Source organism: Rattus norvegicus, chromosome 19, assembly GCF_036323735.1.
Source record: "Rattus norvegicus strain BN/NHsdMcwi chromosome 19, GRCr8, whole genome shotgun sequence".
Classification (NCBI taxonomy): Eukaryota; Metazoa; Chordata; class Mammalia; order Rodentia; family Muridae; genus Rattus; species Rattus norvegicus.
The window spans coordinates 18996306-19024006 of NC_086037.1; the positions used below are offsets into that span (position 1 = coordinate 18996306).

A 27701-nucleotide genomic window follows, 5' to 3' on the forward strand; every position below is an offset into this window, starting at 1 on the left:
TCAGAGCAATGCTATTTGGTGCTAAACCAAAATTTTGGTACCATGAAAGGGTTTCTGGCTACAGTTCTTGTGACTGAAAGTCGAATTTTGTAACATCGCTTTTCACTCACTACTTGGGAATATTCTTAACAAATAAACAAGGTCTGTCAACCACTTTCCTGTGAGCATATGGACCATGCAAATTGTACGTAGTGGGTTATAAAGAAAAGAAAGATGAGAATGTGAAAGAGAGTGGCGAAATGACAAGTTAGGAGGAGACAAGATACATTTTATGGATGTAAGAAAATCTCAAATAATAAAAATATATCATTTTAAAAGTTCAAAACAAAGTCAAAAAGCCCCTCCCTTTCTTTCTCAGTAGAAGTCCTTGGGCAGCCGTCATACTACGTCCTATAATAAAGAGATCCTGGTGAAAACCCAAAACATCGAAGGTCCCTGGGAGCAGGAGCTCCGTCTTTGGCTATGGAACGCAACCAGAATAGAACCTTTGGTTCTAGCCTAACTGTGTTGAGCAGAACAGAGACGGAACAGACATGCCTCAACGTCACAGTGGGAAGCATACATATTCCAGGGAACCTTCTGGCGGTTGCCACAGGAGTCTTGCCAAGCCTGGCAGCTCCTGGTGCCAGGAGGTCCTGGTCCTCAGGGGTGCTGCAGCAAGGTCCTGCTGCCCCCACAGAGAAGTAGGCTAGTGAATCCACAGTGTTGTGAGGAGTGAGAGAAGGGGGCACTAATGGGGCCTGGCCGGGCAGCTATGATTGGGAGAGTGCCCTGGGGGCGGAGCTAGGCAGACAACAAGGGTGGGTTGGGCGACTCCACAACCACTAAAGAGGACTGAAGGTTCTCTAGCTGCAGAAGGTCACCCTGAGCCTGAAGCTAAGGTGAGCGTGGTTCTGGGGCTTTGGAGTTCTCTTGGGTGAGGGTAAAGAGAAATTGGAAAAAAAAAAGTATATTTTCATTCTCCAGATAAAATAGTATTTTACACAGTAGAATATCCCATAAAATGTTTGGAATTTCAAAGCGATAGAAAATAGAATAATGTCTGGCCTTTTCAGTGTTTTTGTTCTGGGCACTCTTGTATGTGTTAAGTAGGCAGCTGGCCTCACATTGATCTAGGTACTCAAAAGGTCGCGGCGCACGTGGGTGGGGCTTAAAGCTGAGACAGTCGCTGCTGTGCTGCCACCCCAGGGAGTCTCACAAGGCGCCCGTTGCTGATTTGGAATGCGCATGTGCAGTGAGGAAGCATTGAGAACAGTGAAGGCAACTCTGAAATAAAACCCTGCAATAGGGCAGTCAAATGGCGGATGAGACCGCTTCATAAAAATTTTAAACATTTGGGGAGGGGACAATTATCGGTGATATTTAGTGATCAGAAACGGGATTTAAATAGCTTAATCCTAAAACTAGTGTGCATACTAGTTAGTTCCCAGAGATTAGCAGTGCTCTTAGTATCTGATCTTTACTATCCCACTATATATCCTACTATCCCCCCCCCCACATATATATTTATTACTTAGATCTGTCTTGTAGGTTAGTAAACTGAAGTTCAGAGAAAGGGTTTTGCCAGGGTCACACTGCTTATTGATGGCAGAACCAAGACGTGATCTTAACAGACCTCCCCATTATCCAGTGTTTCCCCTCTTCGTTACAACTCAGTGTGGTTGCCCAAGAGTGGTTTCGAGATGATCTTCATTTTAAATCTGCAGAAGAGGCAACCTCCATGCCAGTGGCTTGAGAAGAACGCAGCATTTGATAATAATGCACTTGAGAGGTAGTGGTGAGAGGAATACAGTACTTGGAGAGCTGTTTCCCCCATCTCTTGGAAGGATTAGTCATTTGTTTACTTTGTCAGTTCACCTCATGCCCTTTTAGAGTCATGACCCTTTAGAGAAATGAGCACTCCTGTTTCTGCAGAAGGAACTTGTGCTCTGACTACCAGCTACTTACCGCCAACCCTATCCCTCAAGGCATCAGGTCTTTAGAAACAGTGAAGGCTTAGATTCTAAATATTTTAGGTTTACAGCCATATGGTTTTCGGACACAAGGACTCAACTTTGCTCTTCTGCCTTTGTTGGGAGATGGATGTTTTTTGAGGAAAGAGAGATTTATTCAGTTAAGCCGTAAACTGATCCATATAGCACGGTGTTAGTGTTTGAATTAGGTCCCCTTGGCTGTATCATAACATTGTAGAGAAATAAAAGAATCCTAGGCAATGTGTGAACGAATGGTGTATGGCTGAATCCCTGGGAACAAAGCCGAGCGGATTGGGCCCCCTGACTTGGTTCTCATTTGCCAATTCCTGTTTTGGACTGTGGAGTAATTTCTAGCTCACTTTCCTTGGCCGTGGCTGACATGTGTTAAGGTATGTTCTCTGTGTCAGATCCTTCGCAAACATCATGCATGTGAGCACAGGGGGCTTTGGAGACTCCATTCTTAAATAACATGGTCAGAAACTAGGTTGTTTGTAAATTTGTCACTACTATTTTATTTTGAATTTTTTTGTCTACAGAAACACTTGGGAAGTTATCTCTTACCAGCTCTGTTACCCTTAATTGCATTTTGAGTCTTCGGTTTTGCTGAGTCCCCGCGTATTTAAATTTAGATGAAAAAAATCATGATTATTTTTCCTGGGAGGCTAAGCATGTACTCATTGATACTAATGTAAGATCATGGTTTCTGTTTAAAATCAGGAACATAAAAAGCCTAATGATCCTGAAGAATCCTCAACAACAATACAAGATTTCACAACATAAGTGTTTTGGGAAACACTCACCAAAGCTCTAGTGGGAAATACAGTCTCTCCCTCCCCCTCCCCCTCCCTCTCCCCCTCCCCCTCTCTCTCCCCTTTCTCCGTCCTCCCCTTCCTCGATCTCCTTCTCTCTTCCCTCTCTCCTTCTCCCCCTCCCCCTCCCCCTTTCCTCCCTCCTCCTCCCTCCCCCTCCCCCTCCTCCTCCTCCCTTTCCCCTGTCTCTCCCTCTCACTCCCCCTCTCCCCTCTCTCTCCCTCTCCCCCTCCCCCTCCAGTATGCAGGCACCAGCTGAAAGCAGGAGATCAGATCAGATCAAAGGATGTAATTCTAGGGACACAGCTGATGTATATTCTGACTCTTTGGTATTTGTTTTTACTAAAAAAAGTTGTCAGATCCAATTTCTGGCGAGTCTACAGTGTTAATTATGAAGAAAATATAGGAGGGCATCAGTAGAAAAGTTGCATGTAACCAGATATATTTTCTTTTGAGTTAGCGTTTTAACTTTTATCATGAAAGGAACTTAGCTGCATTGTGTAAAATGTAGTTTGAAGGGACAGTTACTAGGTTAAAGAGTTTACAGAATTCTCATAAAAAAACTGATATAATTACACAGAATGAAGAATTAGTTTGGCCATTGTAACATTTCTGTTTCAGAATTTATAAAAATGATTTTACTTTTTTATAGGTTATGTAGATGTTAATGCAGTTGCTGATATTAAAGGAGAGCGTTTTCGCACATATCATGACTTCACTGAAGTTAATATAATTTCTGGTGACCCTAAAAATACAGAACAAGAGAATGCTAGCGATGAAGGGAATCAGGAGGCTATTTACACCCGGGTTTCTCATCAGCAGCACTATTAATGCACTGGACTAGGTTGTTCACTGTTGGGAGGTACATGGTGCTGGGGAGTGCGAGGATGGAGCAGTCCTGGGCACTGAAGAATATTTAGCAGTATCTATGGTTTCTGCACGTGAAGTTCCTTCCGTGTTGGATGTAGTGTGTTTGTAAATGTCTTCGTATGTTGGAAAACTGCTACTCTAGGGATGGCTTGGTGGGAGTCATCTTTGATTAAGACACTGGGGCTTGGTGCAACCCTCTTGCTATTAAATAATGTTGATCCTGTGCCTGCTTTCAAAGAACTAAGAAGTTTTTCATTTAGTAGCCTAGTTAGGTCTGGTATGTTGGAAGTAAGAGAAGGCAAAGAATGAAGTTATGAATATAATTCAAAGCCTCCATAGATAACACTGGCAGATTTTTAAAAAATGCATTTCTGGGGCTGCCATTTTGTTCTACGATCCTTTCTAGTCTTTCTTTTTCTAAGATCAGCAGCACTAAGAAAATCAATAAACATATCACTTAATTTTATTGACTACATTTACACATAAACACTCTCAGGTGTGCATATGCACAGCCATGCACATGCTCACACGTGTACATACTCACAGTGAGACAGGGTGTTGCTGTATTTCCCAGGTTGTCTTGCGCTCATGGGCTCTGTGCTTTTGCTGCAGTACCCTGAAGCTGGGTTTTAGGTGTGTGTCCCTCTGTTATACTAGTTTGTTTGTTTGTTCACATGACTTTCTCAATGAAGCGTACTGTGTTGATTCTGATAGGAGCATTTAGTGTTCCAACATTCTGTGACAAAATTCACGGACAATCATCAATATCTGGTCCCTTTTGGCTATACCACTGAAGAGATGAACACATCCTTAGCGTGGGCTCCTTTCTAAGTCTGTATCTGTTCTCTATGAGGAGATATTTCCTTGAGGCTCTGTTTTCTATCTGGCATAGTCACAAAGCAGACTTATATTACTCTCTTCCTTAAATTTATTTATCCTATTAATTAATTAATATGATTAAATTAATCCTATTCAAACCTCTCAAAATGTATGTTTGGTTCTTTTAAGAAATGTCCCAGTGAAGACTGTTCTTTGATGGCAATATAATTCTCTCAGGCAATGATAAATTCCATGTTCTCTTTGTTTTTCTGGGGGATACAACACACACACACACACACACACACACACACACACACACACACACACACAAATCATACATATTGACTCACCCCAGAAAGAAAACCCGTGAGATATCAAAATAATGATCTCACAACATCCATCTGGGCAATCAACTGTAGTCTCCTGTCAGTCTTCTCCCCTGAGTTGTTCATTCCTTTCTATACTGCTGGTGGTGGGGGGGCCCTCAAATATCTTCCAAGTGTTTCTTCTCCCAAACGAGGGAGGTTTTATTTACCTCCTGAGTCATATGAGCTTCTCTCCTACAGGGAATATTTCAAATTGGGGGGAAAGTGTCATATGAAACTGTCTGTGTGTGTGTGTGTGTGTGTGTGTGTGTGTGTGTGTGTGTGTGTGTGTATTTAGACAAGAAAGGGCATGGGCAACAAAGAACTTGGAGTTTCCTACAGTGGGAAGAAATTGACCTTCACCAATTTGGAGGACGGACATCAGTGAGGGAAAGAAGGCCTTAGCAGAGTAAAGCAAAAGGCAGATGGTTGAGCCCTGGCATACTAAACCAAGTGACTTTAATTTTTATCCCAAGGACAATGGAAAGGGTATAAACCGATCAGACTTTATAGAAATCATCAACAAGAGTCTATTTCCACAACTATACATGGTGTCAAGTACTTTGGCTTCTTGATCACAAAACTGTTCTTCATAGTGACACAGGGTGGTGGCAGAGATAGCCTGACAATAAAAGACAAACAGTGACCTGTGGGAGAAGATCTAACACACAAGGACAGCGAGGCATTGCTACTTTCTAAATGTATCTGTGGAATTACGCTGTGCCAACATACAGATCAACGTCAAGTGATAATTTCACACAAGAGAGTAAATACTTGCTTCAGAAACGAACAGTCGGGACCAGATCTTTCAGGCGAGAGAGAAAAGACAGTTTCTAAATTCAACTTAGCTGGTGACCAAATTAACTCCTATTAGCATTTGAAGAAATATCCTTAGCCCTAACTAGAGCATGCACATTTGCAAAAACAGCCTCAGTGTTGGAGAAAGCTGCTGCTGCTTCAGCTCTTGTTGTGTTGATGGAACACTCTGTCCCCGTTACGGTGCCCCCACTCCCTCAACGAAACAGGAAGACTAGAACGGCGCAACTGGGAAACCGACAAAGCCGAGTTGTCCCGACTTCTCTAGCTTAGCCTTTGAATTGTCAGCTTACCCAGGAACTGGGATATATTTAACACAGGAGGAGTCTGTAGTGCTATCCTTGAAATGTAGGATGCTTATTACTTTTTCCAGATTTAATTAAACATATGCTTGTTGTGTGCGATAGGAAGACATTGTGGCCAGTGAATCAGAGGATGACGAAAGTAATATTATGGTGTGCTTTGAGGTAAAACCAAAACTTACGTGAAAGAACAGGATCTGACAGTAATGCCTGTCACTCTGAAGCTTTTTTCAAAAGTTGCCATATATGTGTATATATATGAATATATACAAGAATATATACAAGAAGGGGTTGGGGATTTAGCTCAGTGGTAGAGCGCTTGCCTAGCAAGTGCAAGGCCCTTGGTTCAGTCCCCAGCTCCGAAAAAAAGAAAAAGGAAGAAAAAAAAAGAATATATACAAGAATACATATATATGTATATATGTACATATGTATATATGTATATGTGTATATATATATTCTTTTCTTATACAATACATCTCAACTGCAGGCTCTCCTCCCTCCCCTCCTCCAAACACCCCAGCCTCCCCTCTTTCCCATATCCACTGCTCCTTTGTTTCTTTTTAGAAAACAGCTGGCCTCCAGTAATACCCCTGAACTTAGTATAACAAGATGCAGTTAGACTAGGCACATATCTATCCTCACATCAAGGCTGGATGAGGCCACCCAGTAGAAAGTAAGTCCTAAGGTTTGACTTCTCTCTCTTGTCCCTTCATACAGATGAACAGTAAGTTGAGAAAATTATTAACAGTAAATCCAACTTCGTACCTCCCATGGAGGTATTGGACAAAATTCATTTCCTGTCAGGAAGAAATAAGAATCTGGTATTTGTTCATATTACCTCCCAGACTTTGAAAAGCAGGCCACTTTTATTGTAACCGAGAGAAATTATCCCTTTCAGGACTATTTTTGGACCTGTATACAGTTAAAGTGTTATTCAAAAGATCTAAAAATAAATGTTAAGTATTTGTCATAATAACAGGCAGTGTGGTAGAAGGCGATTTTCCTTTTATGTAAAAATATAAAGCCTTGCTGATTTCCTTGCTTTAATCTTGCTTTCCAAGTGTGAGCTTTTTTTTGTCTCCACAAATGTTCATATTTTATTTTCCTGTTTTGGAGAGGAAGGGGCGGTTGTTAGCTCACCATTGGAATGCTCGGCAATGTGGCATTTCTTTTGACACTGTTTCTTGAAAAAAGAAAACAGGTAAAGCTTCTGCATATAACGTAGACTAAAGAGAGCATAAGTATAAACATTGCAAGATAGAAATATTATAATAGTTTACCTGAGAACTGCATTAAAACAAGAGTAGAAGCATTGCCCATGAAAAAGCCTTGTCTTCCAGTGTTGACGAATGTCTGGAAAAAGAATGCTGGGCATAAAAGGGACTATGTTGGTAGACAGTTTGTGTTTAGATTAACTGTGATTTCTAGAGAAAGAAATACGCATTGTAGATGAAGATCTGGTTTATTACTCATGTTTTTTAAAAAACTCCTACTTAGTAGTTTCTATATCCTGCAAGCTGTTTTTAAACTAAAAATTATTACACTTACTATTCATCATTTATTCATTTTATTATGTGCATCAAAGTCAGAGGATACCTTGCAGGAGTTGGTTCTCCGGTTCACCATGGGTGCTCTAGGGATAAAGCTCAGGTCCCTGGGCTTGGCAGTCGGTGCTCATATTAAATGAGCCACTCCCAGCCCCAGTTGCTTGCTTATAAGAGAAACACTTCCAGTCTTTTTCCTGGCTTCCCAAACTGAAATGCTCCAGTGGTCTCCAGTGTCTGCTGCCCTGGTAGACTGTGACTGTTGACTCTCGGGCTCTAGTGTTAGATAACTTTTTACATGGTCAGGTGGAAATGTTTGCCGTCTGCCATTTCACTTGGCTTAGGATGCTCTGCCGTGAACGTTAGATTTCATCCCCCTGCTCCAGTTCTTTATTTCTCTAACTTAATCACATTTTCACACAGTGAGTGCTAGACTAGCCTCCTTTGTATTTTAGACTCAATCCTTACCTCTCGGGATCATCTTCACTCCTCTGGCATATGGAGGCCTAGTCAAAGGAGCGCATCTTTGTGGACATTGCCGAGATTGTGCTCTGTGGGGACACTGGGAGGAAACAGTTGAGTGCAGAAGGTTTACGGATGTGTGTTCACGGGAGATAGTTCTCTAGTGACAGACAAACGGCAGACTAGAGCTAGGAGACTCTTACCTGCAATAGGATAGAAATGGAGGTCTCTCTACCTATGCTGTAGGATGCTGTGGTTATTAAGAGGGGCCTAAGGGATCGTCGCAATTTGAAGCATATGCTTCAGGCATTTGTTTTCAGTGTTAGCCGTGTGTTATCTTTTCACGCCTCCTAGGTGTGGCTTTGACCTAGGACAAGGCCCTTCTCTGTGGCATTAGTCAGGGACTTTGCAATGAGCCATAAACTGGTGATGGGATCAGATGAGTTCGTGCATTGGCCTTGAAATTGCAGATTTTTAATTTTCTAGAAAATAGTAGGCCTTACAAGCATTATAAACCACCCACTAGGGCATCAAACACTGTCACAATTCTAACTAATCCCTTGGGGCCTTGGTTGGAAACCATTTATGATCACTGGGTTAAAAGACTGCTTATATCTACTATGGCTTTAAGGCTTGTGGATGAACGGGTGCATTGTGTGTCAGAATAGCAAACCTGGCCTGGCTCAGATAATACTGAATCTAAATACTTGTATGCAACCACTACTGCAAAGGATGTGGAGGATATTTAGAATGTTGCCCTCTGTTGCCCTGTAAAGCAGTTGAACCAGTTTATATTTTCATTAGCCATCTAACAGCCACGGGCTTTTAAAGTCTGCTAATTTGAATCTCTGTGAATTTTCACCGATGTTGTGGATGAGGCCCGAGAAGAAGGTAAAGAAGTGGGGCTTGTGTAACCTAGGCTATGCTGCCATGCATGTTTTTATCCGGGTTTCTCCAGTGCTTCTAGAGATCTCCGAGAACAAAGGAGAGAGCTGGACACTTTATAATTCACATTTAAGAAAAACTAGAGTACTTAAGAAAGTGATTACTGAGAAGAACGTGGAAATATTTTAAGTTTTGACTGTGCAATTTAAACTCTCTTGGAGGTAACTCTCTTACTCCAATTTAACAAATTTAGATTAGTTCAACTCTGTCCTTTTAATATCTACTAATGGTTCAAAAAGGAATATCTGCTGTTAATTTAATCCTGTTCCCAAGGGCCAGCTGTCGATAGGATTGGCAGCTTCCCAGAAGAAAGAGTGGGCATGGAGACAAAAATAACCAACACGTTTTCAGTGTGTGCGTTCCAAGAACAGGATGGGAGACTTGAAAATTAATTGTATAAAGTATCCAGATATTATGTATGGACCAAAGTGTGGCCCACACCATTTGTTGTTAATTTGGGATCTTTCACTTTTCTTTCATTTTTTGTTTATAGTCATAATTTGTTCAGTAACAATGTGTCATCACAGTTTGGTATATATAGAGACCATGATATTTTATATGTTTTTAGGAATAGCTAATTTAATAGTACACATAAGATATTAACTCTAAGCTACCCATGCTTTTTCAAACAGAAATTGTCCTATGCAACCACTTATAGTTTAATGAGAACCAGGTCATGTATTTTTGTATTTTAATAATAAATTTTAGAAACAACTAATTATTTTAGATACGAACAAACAATACTGAAAATATTGGTGTATCTTTCTATAACAGCAGACATAAAATCAACATTGTTTTATAAAAACAAATACTCTCCCTTATAGTTATTCATGAGCTTATTAAAAAGATGAACATTTTTATGTTTTAATACAAAGTCTTTCGCAGTTTCATGTAATTATTAGAAAGATAAAAGGAGGCTCATTGACAAGAGAAAAATAACGATGTTCATTTTAATGGACTCTTTCAATTTTTCACTTTTTACCACAGTACTTTACCTTTAGATTTGTGTGCATGTGTGTGTGTGTGTGTGTATGTGTGTGTTTGTGTATGTATGTGTGTGTTTGTGTGTTTGTATGTGTGTGTTTGTGTTTGTGTGTGTGTATGTATATGTGTGTATGTGTGTGTTTGTATGTGAGTGTGTATGTGTGTGTTTGTATGTGTGTGTTTGTGTTTGTGTGTGTGTTTGTGTGTATGTGTGTGAGTGTGTATGTGAGTGTGTATGTGTGTGTATGTGTGTGTTTGTATGTGAGTGTGTATGTGTGTGTATGTGTGTGTTTGTCTGTGAGTGTGTATGTGTGTGTATGTGTGTGTTTGTGTGTGTGTATATATGTGTGTGTTTGTGTGTATGTGTGTATATGTGTGAGTGTGTATGTGTGTGTTTGTGTTTGTGTGTGTTTGTGTGTGTGTGTGTGTGTGTGTGTGTGTGTGTGTGTGTGTAAGTGCAGGTGTCTGAGGAGGTCAGGGAACCTTGGAATCCTGTGAAAAGAACTCAGGTTCTCTATAAGAGCAATATATGCTCTTAATCATTGAGCAATCTTTCCAACCCTTCTTATGGATTTCAGATATTTCTGTCTGTTTTTTAAGCATAGTATTTTGAAAAGTGTGAAAATAAGTTGTATAATGCTATAAATTATTTTGTTCTGTTATAGCACCAAAGTAACCCATCAAGAACAATGTTTTAAATACTGACACATTATTTTCTTAAGAATGAGAATAATATTTCACGATGCTTAAATGACATAAGTTGCTTAAAAGCTGTCGTTATTTTAAATAAATTTTCAATAAATAACTTGCTTACAACTCATTGAGTGTTGTCAAATTAGTTTCTTAGATATATCCTTGTGCTGGAATGGCCGTTTGGAAGCAAACCTATTTTGAATTTGAGGCATATTTTCAGAAAATTTGTACCAATTTGCACTCTCTAATAGTGACGTGAGGGAATCAAGTACATCCTTTTAGGTATTAATAATATCAATACTTGACCAGCAGATGAAAATCTGTTTTAATCCTTTGATCATTAGTGAGACTGGAAATTTTCATTAGTATTTGCATTGTTTTGTGAGTTATGGGTCTTTTGGTAGTTTAAAAAACTAGATTGTTCCTTTTTAATAAAAATAGATTCAAAAGGACATGGCAGTGATTAAATATATTAGTCCTGTATATTACACATACATTTTCTTGACTTTATTTATGGTATACTTTCCTAGATTAAAAATCATAATTTAAAGTATTCAAGTTTTAAGTATTTTCTTGTGTGATTTCTGATCTTTAGGTCAACCTTAGACTAATCACAATATAAAAATATCCTGATTAAAAATGCTACCTTTTTCCTCTTTTTTTCTCTCTCAAATAGAAAGTCTTTCATATTGTGTTTTCTTTAGCTCTCCCGAGGGGGAAGAAGAAAGATCACCAATGGCAGAAGGCCGTGGCAGCATAGGCGCAGAAAGAGCTTGTTTTGTGCTCAGGAGAGAACACGGCATCTCAGCCTCCTGGTTTTAGGTACTCTATGTGTTCACGGAAGTTTCTCTAGTAATGAAGTTCAGAGATGGTCCCTGGAAGTCTAGTTCTCGATATCAGATATTTATTTATAAAATTAAATTTTTGTGGAGTTGGCTTCTTGTACAGAATAAGAAGTCTGGTATCTATGTTAGGTTTTGTCTACTTGACAAAGAGTTACCTGAGACCCCAGTTGAGGAATTACATCTATCAGATTGGTCTGTGGGGTTAGTGTTTGGTTACTGATTGATGTGGGAGGGCCTCGCCTACTGTGGGTGGTGTCACTCCCTAGGTGGGTTGTACCCTGGGTTTGTATAAGAAAGAACACTGAGCAATCAACCGGATGTAAGCCACTAAGCAGCTTCCCTCCGCTGGTCTCTGCTTCTAGCTTCCACATTGGCTTTCATCCAGGATGCAAAACAACCTGTAGACCAAAAAAACCCCTTTCTCTCCAAATTGGTTTTTGTCATGGTGCTAATCACAGCAAGAGAGGAGAATGAGGACAGTATCTTTCCAAAGGAAGGGTGATTATATGAATTATGTTTATTTTATAACTTATTCCCTTCACTTATTTGAAGTTATTTCATCTTCACTTAGATCTTCATTATTTTAAAATCTTTCTTGTTTTATTTAGTATTTATTTATTTACTATTCATTCTTCTCTCATACATTACACCCCAACCACAATTTCCCTTTTTATCCTTCTCCAATCTCATCTCCCTAACCTCCTCTCTCCCCAGATGCACCCCTCTCCAACTCCCCTCAGAAAAGAGCAGGCCTCTCAGGGACATCAACCAAACACGTAATACAACTAGGTACATACCGTCACATCAAGGCTGGACAAGGCAGTCCAGTAGGAAGAAAAGAGTCCCATAAGTAGGCAAGAGAATCAGAGAAAGCCCCTGCTACCATTGTTAGGATTCCCACAAGAACACCAAGTTACTCAGCCGTTGTTAACATGTCTGCAGAGGACTGAGGTTAGACTCCTATAGGCTCCCTAATCTCTTTGAGAGCCCATGACTCCTGCTCAGTTGATTTTGTGTTCTCCTGGTACATCCCTGACCACTCTGGTTCCTCCAGTCCTTCCTCTTTCCCCTCAGCAGGACTCCTGGAGCTTCACCTAATTGTTTGGCTGTGTTGCATCGATCTGCTCCTATCAGTGGCTGGGTAACGTCTCTCTCTGCTCTCTTTGGTGAAGATCCTGCCATACTTCAGTCTCAGAACATTCTGTAGGCGGGACAAACTGTAGGTCAAAGTCTTGTGGCTGGGTTGGTGTCCCAATCCCTCCACTTGAGGCCTTGCCTGGTTACAGAAGACGGCCAGTCAGGTCAAGTTACTCTTTAGAGTTCCATGGAGTTTGCATTGTACCTCACCCCTGAAATGGTCTCTAATTCAGTCTTTCCTCCCAGTATTTTTCTCCCTACTCCCAACCTGATCAACCCAGTCCACCCTTGGAATCTATTCGATTTCCCTTTCCCAGGGAGATCCTTGCATCCTTCTTCTTACTTAGCCTTTCTAGGTCCTAAAGTTCACTTATAAATGAGTACATACCATGTTTGTCTTTCAGGGTCTCACTTGCCTCACTTAGGGTAATTTTTTTCTATTCCTATCAATTTACCTGAAACTTTGATGATGCATTCTTTTTAACAGCTGAGTAATACTCCATTGTGTAAACATACTGTGTTTTCTTTATCCATTCTTCAGTTGAGGGACATCTAGGTTTTTTCCACATTCTGTCTGTTATGAATAAAGCTTCTTTGAATGGAGTTGAGCAAGTGTCCTTATGTTGGGATAGAGTTTGGGTATACGCCCAGGAGTGGTATGGCTGGTTCTTGAGGTAGATCGATATCCAATTATCTGAGAAACCACCATATTGAGCTCCAAAGTGTCTGTGAAAGTTTGCACTCCCACCAGCAATGGAGAAGTGTTCTCCTTGTTCCACATCCTCACCAGTATGAACTCTCGCTTGCGTTTTTGATCTCAGTTATTCTGACAGGTAGAAGACAGAGTCTGAGTCATTTTGCTTTGCATTTCCCTGGTGGCTAAGTAAGATGTTGAATGTTTCTTTGTTTCTCAGCCATTTGGTAAGTGGTATCTATCAAAGATTATCCATTTATTTTCCATTTTCCATTTTGTGCAGTTCAGGTTTTTGAAGTAAAATGTAATGATTTTTTTTATTTTCTTAGTGCCTGTTGTTATGTCCCCCTTTTAACACCTGATTTTGTTAATTTGGATATTCTCTGTGTTTTACTTAGCTTGGATGAGGGTTTGTCAATATTGTTCCTTTTTTTGCAAATAATCAACTCTTTGTTTCATTGATTATTTTTATTGTTTTTGTTTCTATTTTATTGCTTTCAGCTCTGACTCCTACCATTGACTCCTCTTGGGAGTGTTTGTTTCTTTTTATTCTAGCGCTTTGGGGTGTGCTAGTATCAGATTTCTCAAATTTCTTTATGTAGGCACTTAGTGCTATGAACTTTCCTCTTAGCACTGCTTTTATCATTTTCCATCAGTGTAGGTATATTGTGTGTTAATTTACATTGAATTCTAGTAAGTCTTTAAGATCTTTCTTTATTTCTGTTTTGATCCTGAAGTTGATCTGTAGGGAATTGTTCAGTTTCCATGAGTTTGTCAGCTTTCTTTAGTTTCTGTTGTTGTTGATACCCAGGTTTAATCTGTGGTGTTCTGATAGGATACAGGGGGTTAGTTTACTTTTCTTATATTTGTTGATACTTGCTTTGTGACTGAGTGTGCGGTCAATTTTTGAGAATGTTCTGTGAGTCGCTGAGAACAAACAAATATTCTTTTGTGTTTGAGTGAAATCTTCTGTAGATATCTGTTAGGTACTTGATTCATATTATCTATTAGTTCCATTATTTCTCAGTTCAGTTATCATCTGAATGGCCAGTGCATTGGTGAGAGTAGAGTACTGAAGTCTTCCACTATTAATGCGTGGGGTTTGATGTATGATTTAAGCTTGAATAATACTTCTTTTACAAGTGTTTGACTTTGAATTTAGGGTATAGATAATAAGAACTGAATTGTCATTTTGGTGAATCTTCCCTTTTTTGAGTATGGAATGTCCTTAGCCATCTCTTTTGATTAATTTTGGTGTGAGTCTATTTTGTTAGATATTAAAATAGTTATGTCAGATTATTTCTTGTGTCCATTTGCTTGGAAAATAATTTTACAAGCCTTTACTCTGAAGTTTATCGCTGATGTTGAGGTGTGTTTCTGGTATGCAGCAGAAGGATAAATCCTGTTTTCATTTTGTTAGTCCATTTTGTTAGCCTGAGTCTTCTTATGGAGAAGTTAGTCCATTGATATTGAGAGATGTAAATGACCAATGATCCTTAATTCCTGTTATTATTGTTTGTTGTCGTTTGTGGTTCTCTCTCTCTCTCTCTCTCTCTCTCTCTCTCTCTCTCTCTCTCTCTGTGTGTGTGTGTGTGTGTGTGTGTGTGCTTTCCTTCTTTGGGTTTTGCTGGTGTGAGATCATTTACTGCCTATGGTTTTACCTGCCTGTGTAGTTAATGTCCTTTGGTCACAGTTTTCCTTCTAGTACTGTCTGTAGGGCTGTATTTGTGGATAGACATTGTTTACTTTTGACTTTGTTTTATCTATGGTGATTGAAAGTTTTTCTGGGTATAGCATTCTGGGCTGGCATTCATGATCCCTTAGAGTCTCCAAGACATCTGACCAGCTCCTTCTGGCTTTTAGCATCTCAGTTGAGGTGTCTCGTATTCTTCTAATATTACCACAATAATGGTAATAATATTGCAGCTTTTAATATTTTTCTTTGTTCTGTATATTTAGTGTTTTGATTATTATGTGGTGTGAGGACTTTCTTTTCTGGTCCAATCTACTAGGGGTACTGTAAGCTTCTTGTACCTTCAGAGGCATGTCCTTCTTTGGGTTAGGAAAATTTTCTTCTATGATTTTGTTAAATTTTCTGGGTTTTGAGCTGGGATTCTTTCCCTTCTATTCCTATTATTCTTATGTTTAGTCTCTTCATAAGGGTCCTAGATTTCTTGGAGGTTTTATGTTAGAAATTTTTTAGATTTAACATTTTCTTTGACTGATGAATCTAGCCAGTCTAGTATATCCTTAACATCTGAGATTCTTTTTTTCTGTTTCTTGTATTCTGTTGATGATGCTTGCATTTGTAGTTCCTGTTTGCTTACTTGCATTTCCTATTCCCAGAATTCCCTCAGTTTGTTTCTCTATTGCTTCTGTATCCATTTCCAGGTCTTGAATAGTTTTCTTCCCTTGCTTGTTTTTTTTTTTTTTCCCCTTGGCTTTCTTGTCATTCTGTAAGGGATTTATTGATTTCCTCCATTTTTTTTTTGTCTTTTCCTTGATTTCCTTAAGGACTTAAACATTTTTCTTTAAGGAATTCTGTCATCTTCATAAAGTTGTTTTGTGTGTGTGTGTGTGTGTGTGTGTGTGTGTGTGTGTGTGTGTGTGTGCGCTTTGGCTGCACTAACCAAGTCTTGCTGTCATAGGATAGCCTCATGGTGCCATGTTGCCCCGGTTGTGCTCTTTCACTGGTGTTTAGGCATCTGGTTTTGGGATGATTATAGCTCTAGGTGTTGATTTCTCAGTTTGTCTTTGTGATGGATGTTTTGTTCCTTAGGTTCTGGTTCTTTGTTGGTCTTCTGGTCTTTGTGGACTGGATTCCTGGTGACCGGTATGACCTCTCATCTAGTAGGGAGTCTCTTGGCCTTTGGTGCAGCAGGGGGTCTCTGTTCTTCTGACTACCGAGTCCTGCACCTGAGCGTCTGCTGGAATTGTAGGCAGGAACCTAGCTGCAGGGAGAGCAGTGAGGTGGGTAGAAGGGGCCTGGCCTTGGGGTGGGTAGTTAGTGGGGGTGGGTGGAATGGCTCTTTGGGAACTGAATCTAGGGTGTTAGTTTGGCTGGCAAGCAGGTCAGTCACCTGTCCTTTTGACCAAAGTGACCTGAGCAACAGGAGTCTTCAGGTATTAGGGTATTTCTTGATTTTTAAAAATTATCATATCTATCTATCTATCTATCTATCTATCTATCTATCTATCTATATCTATATCTATATATATCGAATGACAAGAAAGATTAATAATTTTGTCCATATGGGGGCAATGCCAGTGTTTCAATGCTAGTCTAGCATCTAGGACTCACTGTGGCAGAGCTTGCTCTATGTCCTTCCCTGTCCATTGTTGACAGTGTTTTGATTCTAGGCCATTACTAAGCTCCATGCTTTCTATTTTCTGCTCATAATCTGAAAAAAATTCTCCAACACTTTAACCCATGTTTCTAGAAGGTACAGAGCGAGATTACTAATGGATAATAAACATGATTGCTGTGTCTGACACAGTACTTTCTGTCCCCATTAAACACTTAAGATCTTGAATAGACTGATATTTTATCCAGCAGTCAACCCAGCATTGTCACTTTGGACTCTGTTTGGCACTCCTGTCAAGGGGTTTGAGGTACTGGCCTACTCAAAGGTGGCTGTCTTTTGGTATGGAGATCCTTATAATCTGTTTTATTAAAAGTTTAGTAATTGGGGTTGGGGATTTAGCTCAGTGGTAGAGCGCTTGCCTAGCAAGCTCAAGGCCCTGGGTTCGGTCCCCAGCTCCGAAAAAAAGAAAAAGAAGGAAAAAAAAAAAGAAAACAAAAAGTTTAGTAATTAATGACATGAACCCTTTTGTGTGTGTCTCAAATCCCTTGCATATATCGATACATACAATAAAGAGAAGAAAGAGTTTAAGATCTGTATTTTATAGCTGAAAAAAAAAACAAACTGAAATAAACAAGAACACACCCAGAGACTTTTAATTGCTATTCAACCCACCTAAAGTTCTACACTCAGAAAGGCTCTTATATTTAAAATTTTTAATTGAGGTTGATTTGATTCTTATAAGCAAAATATAAACTATGTAGCTCAGGCTAGACTTGAGCTTCTGATTCTCCTGCCTGCTTCTTCAATGCTGGGTTTACTGTCGTGTGTGACTTTTGTCCATTCTCCAGAAAAGATCTTATACCAGTATTTCAATTAAGGTGTTTTATTTTATTTTAACTTTTAAGATACTAAAAATTTCAATTCTAGTCATCTAGGTAATTGACTTTTTGGTTTAAGAACAATACCTACTTAAATATTGAAAAGCATTTTTTCTTCATTTTCACTCCAAACTCAATAGCCAACATGAAAGTTTGTGAATAGCTCCTGCATCATTAAATCAATTCATTCCCTCTATTTTGTGTTCTTTAAGAGTTTTATGGTATTCCCAGTTCAGCTTTGAAAGCCCCGAGAAGTTTTCAGCATCTTGCGTCCAGTTCTCATTCTTGGAAAGCTCAGAGGCAGCCAGGCTTTCCCGACTGATGAAAAGCAACACAAAGCTTAGAAGCCCTCTAACCTCACCTCAGCACGATGGCTTTCCTTCTTGCTTTATTACCTTTTTGACAGAGAATCCAACTACAAGAAAAGGGCATTTAAGAGATAAAGTCATTGCTAAAGTGAATATTTGCAGACTTTCTTTGGCTCTACCCAGATTTCTAGCCACACTTTCATTTCTAGAAAATCTCTAAGACTTTTAAGTCCTATATTCTTTGCTTTTCTACTAGTTTATTTTTCAAGTATTAGATGTTTATGGCTTTTGTAATAAGTTCTAGTGTCCAGAAAAACTACTATCTATCTATCTATCTATCTATCTATCTATCTATCTATCTATCTATCTATCTAATGTTCATTCAGAAATCCAAGCTCTTGAAATTATTTTTTGAGAGTGATATAATGTTGAAAACTTATACATTGGGAGTGTTGGTGAATTATGATCAAGGTCATGGCAAACACATTGCTTTTCTAGTGGCTGCATAATTATGAGGTCTTTGATGATAAATCTGTACCCACTGAAAATGCATTTAACTTATGTTGGTGATTTTGATTTATTGACCTTACAACAGCCAAGGTGCCCATTTATTAGTGCTTGTTTTATATCTCAGTGGCTGGGGAGCTTGTACATTTGAGGCATAGCCTAAAGTTAGTCTAGCTGTGTCATATTTTATAGCGAGCATCTAATCAGGGAAGCACTTTTTTGATATTTCTATTGTGATATTATATTGCTTTTAATATAGAGCGAGCATGTGATTTTAATTTAGAGTTCCTCTTTTCATGAACAGTATTGTGGTTTCAAAGAACTGGAAAATACAATAGAAATATGAAAATTACTAGTGAGCAATCAGCTTCATTTAGGGGGACATAAGTTAAATAATTTAAATAAAAGCAACAAACAAACAGCGACAGAAAAGATGTATTCATTAGCTTCTTTCTGAGCTTTTCTTCAACATGGACAAATGCTCCTAATGAATTTTATTAAAATTATTCTTAGTTTTCACTATCTAGGGGAATCCTTCAGCGTTTCCCTGGAAGAGCCAAAGAAAAAACTTGAAAGTCTCTAACTAGAATGAGAGCTTAAGGAATGTGGGCTTCAAGTGCCAAGGTTTAGAATAATTTCCAGGGTTAAATTGACTACTAGAGGAAGTACACGTTAATCCAAGCTTTCCTTCTGGGTTATTGTAACTTGAAGCTCCATGGATTTGTTAGTGCTCTCAGCTTGGGTCCTAGGAGCCCTGATTTTCACAGTATTGTCAATTCCGGGGGCTGTTCTGTGTATTGTAGTGTAGTTAGTGTTATCTCTGGCCTGTGTCTATTATGTGCAGGTAGGACTACCACAACTGGGAGATGTTTCTAGGAGCTGGGGAGATAGCTCAGGAATATATATATATATATATATATATATATATATATATATATGAATGATATCTTTTGATGATTGTTATCCTTTGGGTCAAATGCTAATTCTGGAGCCAAGAGATAGCCAAGAGATAAATCAAATATAGATCAGATAAATTATCCATTCCATGAAAGTATTCTTAATTTCCTAAGTGAGCTAGAATAGAGGTAAATTTTTTTGGGGGGGGGGAGGGGAGATGATCATCCAAATCTAACACCTTTGGGAACGTGGTTGACATTTGCATTTAGTATGAAAAAGCTGTTATGAATTCCAAAAACCATACTAAGATGCCATAAGCCAGATCCTTTGAATGGTGAAGTGTAACGATTGCGCTATGTCCACCTTAAAGTAACTGCGCTATCCCTTTGATTGAGATAATTAGTCTGGTGTAGACTGGGTGGTTCGCTCAGAGCAGACTGCAAGCAATTATCACCAGATAAGAGATTATTCTAGACCTGCTTCCCACACAGCACGGCTAACTGTATGTTTTCCTGGGGGGGAAGTTAGCTACAAACTTCCACCATGATTTTTAATACGGCAGAGCATAGTGTGTAATTTACAATGAAATTATTTGACCAATGTGTGATGGAAATTTGTATTTTAACATTTTCTTTTTTTCTCATCCCACTTGGGATTTATTATACATTTCTTTTTTAAATTTATTTATTCACTTTCCATACCAATCATAGCCACCTTCCTTCCTCTCCTCCCAGCCCCACCTTCTCATCCCCGTTTTCCCAATTCCATTCTCAGAGAAGGAGCCCCCCTGGCACGTTTTCTCCCACTGAGACCAGACAGGGCAGCCCAGCTGGGGGAAAGGGATCTCAAGCCAGGCAACAGAATCTCAATCTTGCAACTTTACAACACAAGTGTAGGTAGTGAGCAGAAGGTTTTATTTTGATGAGTATCAAAGAGCCTGACTTTTAAAGTGTAGGTGATAGCAGTTCACACTGAGGTCCTCGTGCCTCTGCAGCAAGCAAGCATTTGCCAGTTGAATAGTCTTCCCTGGGAAATAACTTTCCTTCCTTCCTTCCTTCCTTCCTTCCTTCCTTCCTTCCTTCCTCCCTTCCTCCCTTCCTTCCTCCTTCCCTCCCTCCCTCTTTCTTTCTTTCTCTCTCTCTCTCTTTCTTTCTTTCTTTCCTTCCTCCCTCCCTCTCTCTCCCTCTCCCTTCCTTCCTTCTTCCCTCTTTCTTTCCTTTCTTTCTTTCTTTCTTTTTCTTCCTCCCTCCCTTCCTTCTTTTCTTTCTTTCTTTCTTTCTTTCTTTCTTTCTTTCTTTCTTTCTCTTTTTTCTTTCTTCTTTAGTTAAAAAGAAAGAAGATTAAAAAGTTCTTGTTTGGGTTATAGATATCACAACTAAGAAGTATCTTCCTTCCCTTCCCTTCCCTTCCCTTCCCTTCCCTTCCCTTCCCTTCCCTTCCCTTCCCTTCCTTTCCTCTCCCTCTCCCTTCCCCCTCCCTTTCTTTCCTCTCCCTCTCCCTTCCCCCTCCCTTTCTTTCCTTTTTTTCTTTTTAAATGAAGGGTTATTTACTGAACACTCAGGGAGGCAGACAGATCAGGATCTGAACATATCCCCAAAGAGAGATTGTACAACACTTTAAAAATATTTTTAATCATTTTTTTTACAGTTCAGTTGTTATCCCCTTCGGGGTCCACCCTCTGACAGTTCCTCATCCCATTCCTCCTCCCCCATCTCCAAGAGGATGTCTCCAATTCACCCCCTACCCTCCCAGGCCTCCCTCCCTCTCTAGGGCCTCAAGTCTCTCTAGGGTAAGGTGCATCTTGTCTCACTGAGGCCAGACCAGGCAGTCCTCTGCTGTATATGTGTCAGGGACCTCATATCAGCTAGTGTATGCTGCCTGGTTGGTGGCTCAGTGTCTGAAAGATCTCAGGGGTCTATGTTAGTTGAGATTGCTGGTCTCCCCATGGGGTTGCCCTCCTCCTCAGCTTCTTCCAACCTTTCCCTATTCAACCACGGGGGTCCCTGTCTTCTGTCCATTGGTTGGGTATAAGCATCTGCCTGTAACTCTTTCAGCTGCTTGTTGGGCCTCTTGGAGGTTAGCCATGCTAGGCTTTGTCTATAAGCACACCATAGCATCAGTAATAGTGTTAGGCTTTGGAGCCTCCCCTTGAGCTGAATCCCAATTTAGGCCTGCAACTAGACCTCCTTTCCCTTGTGATAGCCAGAAGCTGGAAACAACCCAGATATCTTACAACAGAAGACTGGCTATAGAAAATGTAGTTCATTTACACAATGGAATACTATTCAGCTGTTAAGAATGAGGACATCATGAGCTTTGCAGGCAAATAGAACTAGAAAATATCATCCTGAATGAGGCAACTCAAACCCAAAAGGACATGCATGGTATCTTCTCTTTGTTTCTTATTGAGATAAGGTTTCTCTTTGTATCCTGACTGTCAGAGATCTAACTGCCTCTGTCTCCTGAGTGTTGGGATTCTTTAATCCCATGTATGTACCACCATGCTTGACAGAGAAGCCTCTCTGGTTTAGTAACTTTTAACCCCCCCACTCCCTTTCCATGCCAAATTTGAAAATTAGGATTAATATAAAATTTTAACACAGAGAAGTTTACCAAGAGCTAAGTATATATTTTATGATATTTTCATATCATATTAATGATATGAAATATTTATTAGAAGCTAAGTGTAGTCACACATTTCTAAGAAACAGTTTACAGCATTGAGATAGTAATCCCGTTGACTGACAACCAGGGTTAAAATTTTAATTAAACAGTACAAGGGCAGTGGCTTTTATTATTACCAGATAGGAGTGCCTTGTCACCTGGAGAGGGCAAAATTTGTAAGTAGCTAGAGCAGAGGGTCTGCCTTAATTTCTGTCAGAAAGAAAGGCAAACAAAGTCATTCGGGAGGCAGAGGCAGGCAGATCTCTGTGAGTTCGAGGGCTGCCTTCTCTATATAGTAAGTTCCAGGACAGCCAAGATTTCACAGTGAGAGCTGGCCTCAAAAAATCAAGACCAAGACCTACTCCCTGCACCACCTCCCCCTGACAAAAATCTGACCCAACCATAACCTAACCAAACCAAAAGGCAGAGAGAGGCTGGAGAGAAATCAGTGGTTAAGATCACTTGTTGCTCTTGTAGATAGATGACTTGGGTTCACATGGCAATGTATAAACATCTATGACTCTGGTTCTAGGGAAACTATGCCCTCCTCTTGCCCATTCTGGCTCCTGTATATATGCGATGAATATCCATCAACTTAGGCACTCATTTATGCACATAAAATAAATAAATATATTTTAAAGGGCAAACAGTAAACCATTTCTCATTTCTTCATTTAATACATGAGATTAGGTAGGGAAAATATATAAAAAATGGAGTTTTTTGTATTTAAACCATTTAAACCATTTAATTACAAGCCTTATAAAATTAGATTATATGTTGCTAAGTTTTAAGAATTAAATATGCAAATATTTTGAAAAATAAGTGTTTCAGGAGAAGAGACGGGTGGGAATGAATGTGGAAGGTAGAATTGCTGAGAGACTGAATTTCGATGGAAAGCCTGTAGGGGCCCTTTACATCTGTCTCACATGCATCTTTGCAGTAAAGAATTACATCAGATATTTCTGGTGATCGTTTTCATGTCCAAGTTAAGAGTGAAAAGCGTGTAATTAATCTTAAAAGACTACCTGTAGGGTCACTTCCACGTGGCCAAGGATTTGGCCTCTGTCAGAGTGATGTTTGATGTTTGAGGGTGGCTCTTGGGAACTTGTCACCAAGGAAAAAGAAGCATTTGAATTTATCTGTTCACCCAGAGGAGTATTAAAGCATACTCTGACTTCTGAAGTCTGTTTGAACGTCGAATGCCTTCCTTTGAGACTACTTTGCTGTTCACTTGTAAAACTGGAAAAGGGCATTGCTGCCATTGCTGTAGTCTCTTAGTTAGGAGCAGAGACTGAGCAGTGGCCACCAGCAGGGATAACTTAAGGGCCCCTCAGAACGCTCTTCTACCAAAACATATCTGCCTGCATGAAGCCTATATATTTCTCTTTCTTGAACTGATTGAAATTCTGCCTACACACAGTGCCCTCTTTAAAACATATATTCCAGGGAAGGTTAAATAGTATATTAATCGATCATTCACAGTCCTATGGGACTTAGTTTAATTAAATTGCTTTTTTTCTAGGTAATGGAAGTTTTGATGAGGGTCAGGAGGAGAGAGAAGGGAAGTAGTTTTGTCCCTGAGGCTAGCCTGAGCTGAATGCCAAAGTGAACTCACTTTTGACATCGGAAGGACACAGGATGATACCAGGGACGAAGAAGAGAAGAGATAGAACTAGGAGAGTAAAGAAAGAAAAGAAGTATGGGCGAATATTCAAAAAAATGTTGAAGCATATTTTTTAAAATTTCTTTTTTAGAATTTAGGTTATTTTACTGACTTTGACTAATGTGATTAATGCACTCAAAGCTGCATATAGATGATATCAACCTGTATCCCCATGTTGCTTTGAACATTTATGTGATTATTAATTTTGTTTCAGGTTGTTTTTTTTATTAACTTGAGTATTTCTTATTTACATTTCAAGTGTTATTCCCTTTCCCGGTTTCCGGGCAAACATCCCCCTCCCCCCTCCCCTTCTTTATGGGTGTTCCCCTCCCCATCCTCCCCCATTGCCGCCCTCCCCCCATAGTCTAGTTCACTGGAGGTTCAGTCTTAGCAGGACCCAGGGCTTCCCCTTCCACTGGTGCTCTTACTAGGATATTCATTGCTACCTATGGGGTCAGAGTCCAGGGTCAGTCCATGTATAGTCTTTAGGTAGTGGCTTAGTCCCTGGAAGCTCTGGTTGCTTGGCATTGTTGTACATATGGGGTCTCGAGCTCCTTCAAGCTCTTCCAGTTCTTTCTCTGATTCCTTCAACGGGGGTCCTATTCTCAGTTCAGTGGTTTGCTGCTGGCATTCGCCTCTGTATTTGCTGTATTCTGGCTGTGTCTCTCAGGAGCGATCTACATCCGGCTCCTGTCGGTCTGCACTTCTTTGCTTCATCCATCTTGTCTAATTGGGTGGCTGTATATGTATGGGCCACATATGGGGCAGGCTCTGAATGGGTGTTCCTTCAGTCTCTGTTTTAATCTTTGCCTCTCTATTCCCTGCCAAGGGTATTCTTGTTCCCCTTTTAAAGAAGGAGTGAAGCATTCACATTTTGATCATCCGTCTTGAGTTTCATTTGTTCTAGGCATCTAGGGTAATTCAAGCATTTGGGCTAATAGCCACTTATCAATGAGTGCATACCATGTGTGTCTTTCTGTGATTGGGTTACCTCACTCAGGATGATATTTTCCAGTTCCAACCATTTGCCTACGAATTTCATAAAGCCGTTGTTTTTGATAGCTGAGTAATATTCCATTGTGTAGATGTACCACATTTTCTGTATCCATTCCTCTGTTGAAGGGCATCTGGGTTCTTTCCAGCTTCTGGCTATTATAAATAAGGCTGCGATGAACATAGTGGAGCATGTGTCTTTTTTATATGTTGGGGCATCTTGTGGGTATATGCCCAAGAGAGGTATAGCTGGATCCTCAGACAGTTCAATGTCCAATTTTCTGAGGAACCTCCAGACTGATTTCCAGAATGGTTGTACCAGTCTGCAATCCCACCAACAATGGAGGAGTGTTCCTCTTTCTCCGCATCCTCGCCAGCATCTGCTGTCACCTTTCAGGTTGATTTTGATCTGTTGTCTGCTCTCAGCAATTTTGTTTCAGGTTGATTTTGATCTGTTGTCTGCTCTCAGCAGCACATGCATACACATGCACACACATGCATACACACACGCGCACACACACACACACACACACACACACACACACACACACGCCTACTTCTGGGTTAGGGGCATGGAAGAGTGCACAGTTAAAGATTAAATCTGTGAGTTCACCTTCGGTTGTAAACCTGATTACATGGGGAATCCAAGGCAATGTAAGGTTGGTTACACCGTTCTCTCACAGGGAGGTTAAACTTAAAAGATGCTGAGTACACAGCAGGGCCCCGGATTGAATCATCTCTCACGATCTCAAGGCGATCTCAAGGCGTACAATTAACTAGGTTGCAAGGTTCAGCAAATGCTTACCCTTCTTAAAGGCAGGAGGTATTCTCAGAGGAAGATAGCAGCACCCGCTTCGGCAGTGCTTCACCTGCCGCGGCAGTGTCTTCTCCGTGAGTAGCTCTCCCGTCCGAATCTGCCTTCTCCAGTTCCACCCAACACTGCACAATGCTCATGTTTTCTTGGCCAGTGTTCTTCTGTAACCTATCCACTTAAGTACTATATTTTTTTTTCCCTTACATTTAGGCGTGTGACTTGAGGGAGGGAAACGTCATTATCCATTTTTTCTCAAGGGAGTAACATGTGTCTTAAAAAAATGTTGTAATATGCTTAAAATTACCTTTGGCTTTAAAGGAATTTTAGTAGGTCATACTTAAGTTTAAGTGTCTGACAAGTTTCTTATATGTTCCTCATTACCCCTTATGGAATTTGTCTTCCGTGGAATACTAGACGGAGCCAGTAAATCCATAATGTTTGGGTAATTTTGAAACACAAACCTGAATCATAGCTGAATGTGTTAGGGCAGAATGTGTGCAAGTTTTGTTGAGGCAAATCTGTGTCCTAGTAAAACAATGAAGACAAAATTCATATAGCCATCCATATATATATGCATGTATAATATATGCATATAATATATATCCATCCATATATGCCCATATATATTCATATATATGTGTATGTTATACACACACACACACACACACACACACACACACACACAAGTATACTTGAGGTAAGTATTGCTTAAAGCAGTCTCTGGCTTTTGCCTTGTTTCGTAGCTACAAGGCAGGAAAAGACACAGGGAGTGATGTGAATGCTGCCGCTGTTAGAGGAGACGGTTGCTAGAAGGCTCGAAGGAAAGGACTAGCAATGGGAGGAAGGGAGGCACCTCAGGGCAAAGAGTCAAGATTTACTTTTTCCTCCTCACCTGCGTCTTGCTTCTTACGGTTTGAAAGGGAGATCTGAGAATGATCTAGCTCTTAGAACTTCAGACCAAGAGAGAAAGACAAATCCTAGATCTAGATTAGCTCTTCTGTTGATCCCTTATTTTCCTCTGTCAGAAAGGATTATGTAAATCAGGGCAATGTTCGTGTAAACCATCAAGTGAGCACAAACCTCCCTTAATGTTTCTTAATTAGGTCATCAAAAATGCCACCGAGGGAATTGTGCTGGCATTATATATAATATCTGGAATCCAATGTTGAGGACACAGGTGTGTTTTGTAGAAGAAGGGGATAGGGGAGGTATAGGGGCTTATGGACAAGAAACCGGGAAAGGGGAATAACATTTGAAATGTAAGTAAGAAATACCCAATTTAATAAAGATGGAGAAAAAAATAAGAGAGGCAGTCCTCACCAGTATAAACCACACTGCGGTACTGTAACAGTTGGTATAATGTCCTATGTGAGCTATTGCTTTTTGATGATGAAAGTGATGATGAAGACGATGACGGCGATGATGGTGATAGTGTGTAAAATGAGACGCTGTAATGTTTTTAGGATGAAGGGTGATATCAGATGGAATGTAGTTTGATTTTAATTAAATTAGCTGCATTTACTCTTAGCCTTCATCTTCGTGGGAGTTACAAAAGATGGACTTGGTTGTCCGTATACGTCATGTAAATATGTATTTAAATGAAACGTTTTGCAAATTCTGTAACTACAAGATGCTTTATGTCAAGGGACTCATGTCGCTAGGGACCTCTTTTGAGGAAAAGCTATTTAAATAAGTACTTTGGGATTTTGGGGTCTGTAGAGAACCTTATCCCTGAATTGCAACTGATTAGGCTTTTGATAAATGAATCTGGAGAAGACACGAGACTTTCTTCCTATTCCACCATTGGACGTACCTCTAACTTATTATGTAACTAAGCAATTAAATGTACCTCCTCTCCTGGTATCAGCTGACTCGTAGAAAAAGCCAGATGAACAAGGCCTGCAGGATCAAGATGCTTTTAAAACAGTGTGGAGCAGCTGCAGTCCCTGTCATCAGTGGTCCTGTCTCGGGGACAGGGTGCATGGCCAAAAGGACTTAATAGCTTGCTCTGAAGTTCTGCTTCATAGAAGACTAAGTGAAATGGTTGATTACCTTTCATATTTAGCATAGTTCTTTCTGATGCTCTATGAGGTAATTGCATGGTGAGCTGAGTATGGATTCTGGAAGAAGATAGCATTTCCCCAAGGCTAGCATCTGCTGTTACCATTTAAGCCACCCTTCTAAGCAAGCACTCTCCCCCTTATAAGCTTGCTGTAGCTGACTTAAAAGATCACTCTGTTAATTTGTTTTTATTCTATTCATTACTCATAAACTCACACAAGCCTCAGATATCCCTACCAATGAAGAAATTCCCCTGTCACACTTTTTAAGCTCTTAGATATGGTTAAAAAGTTTGCCACACAGCTTTTCTTAATATATTGCCAAACATTATCTTATCATATATTAATTTT

At 39.9% G+C, this 27701-nt stretch overlaps 1 protein-coding gene and 1 non-coding gene across 8 annotated transcripts in view; one reads left to right on the plus strand and one right to left on the minus strand.

Annotated features, from left to right (window-relative positions):
* The first annotated feature begins 545 nt into the window (after positions 1–545).
* Positions 546–27701, plus strand: part of LOC134483204 (IQ domain-containing protein M-like) — a 232986-nt gene continuing 205830 nt past the window's right edge. For 2 of the 7 annotated variants that reach the window (XM_063278474.1, XM_063278473.1), the window contains exons 1-2: positions 547–881; positions 11290–11407. The gene's annotated coding sequence lies outside the window, so the exon portion shown is untranslated. Of the gene's footprint in view, positions 882–11289; positions 11408–27701 lie in introns of all 7 variants that reach the window. The other 5 variants (XR_010060077.1, XR_010060075.1, XR_010060078.1 and 2 more) reach the window with 4 other exon arrangements.
* Positions 11270–11477, minus strand: LOC134483736 (small nucleolar RNA U3). The gene has a single exon (XR_010060617.1). It is a non-coding gene; the product is annotated as a small nucleolar RNA U3 (small nucleolar RNA).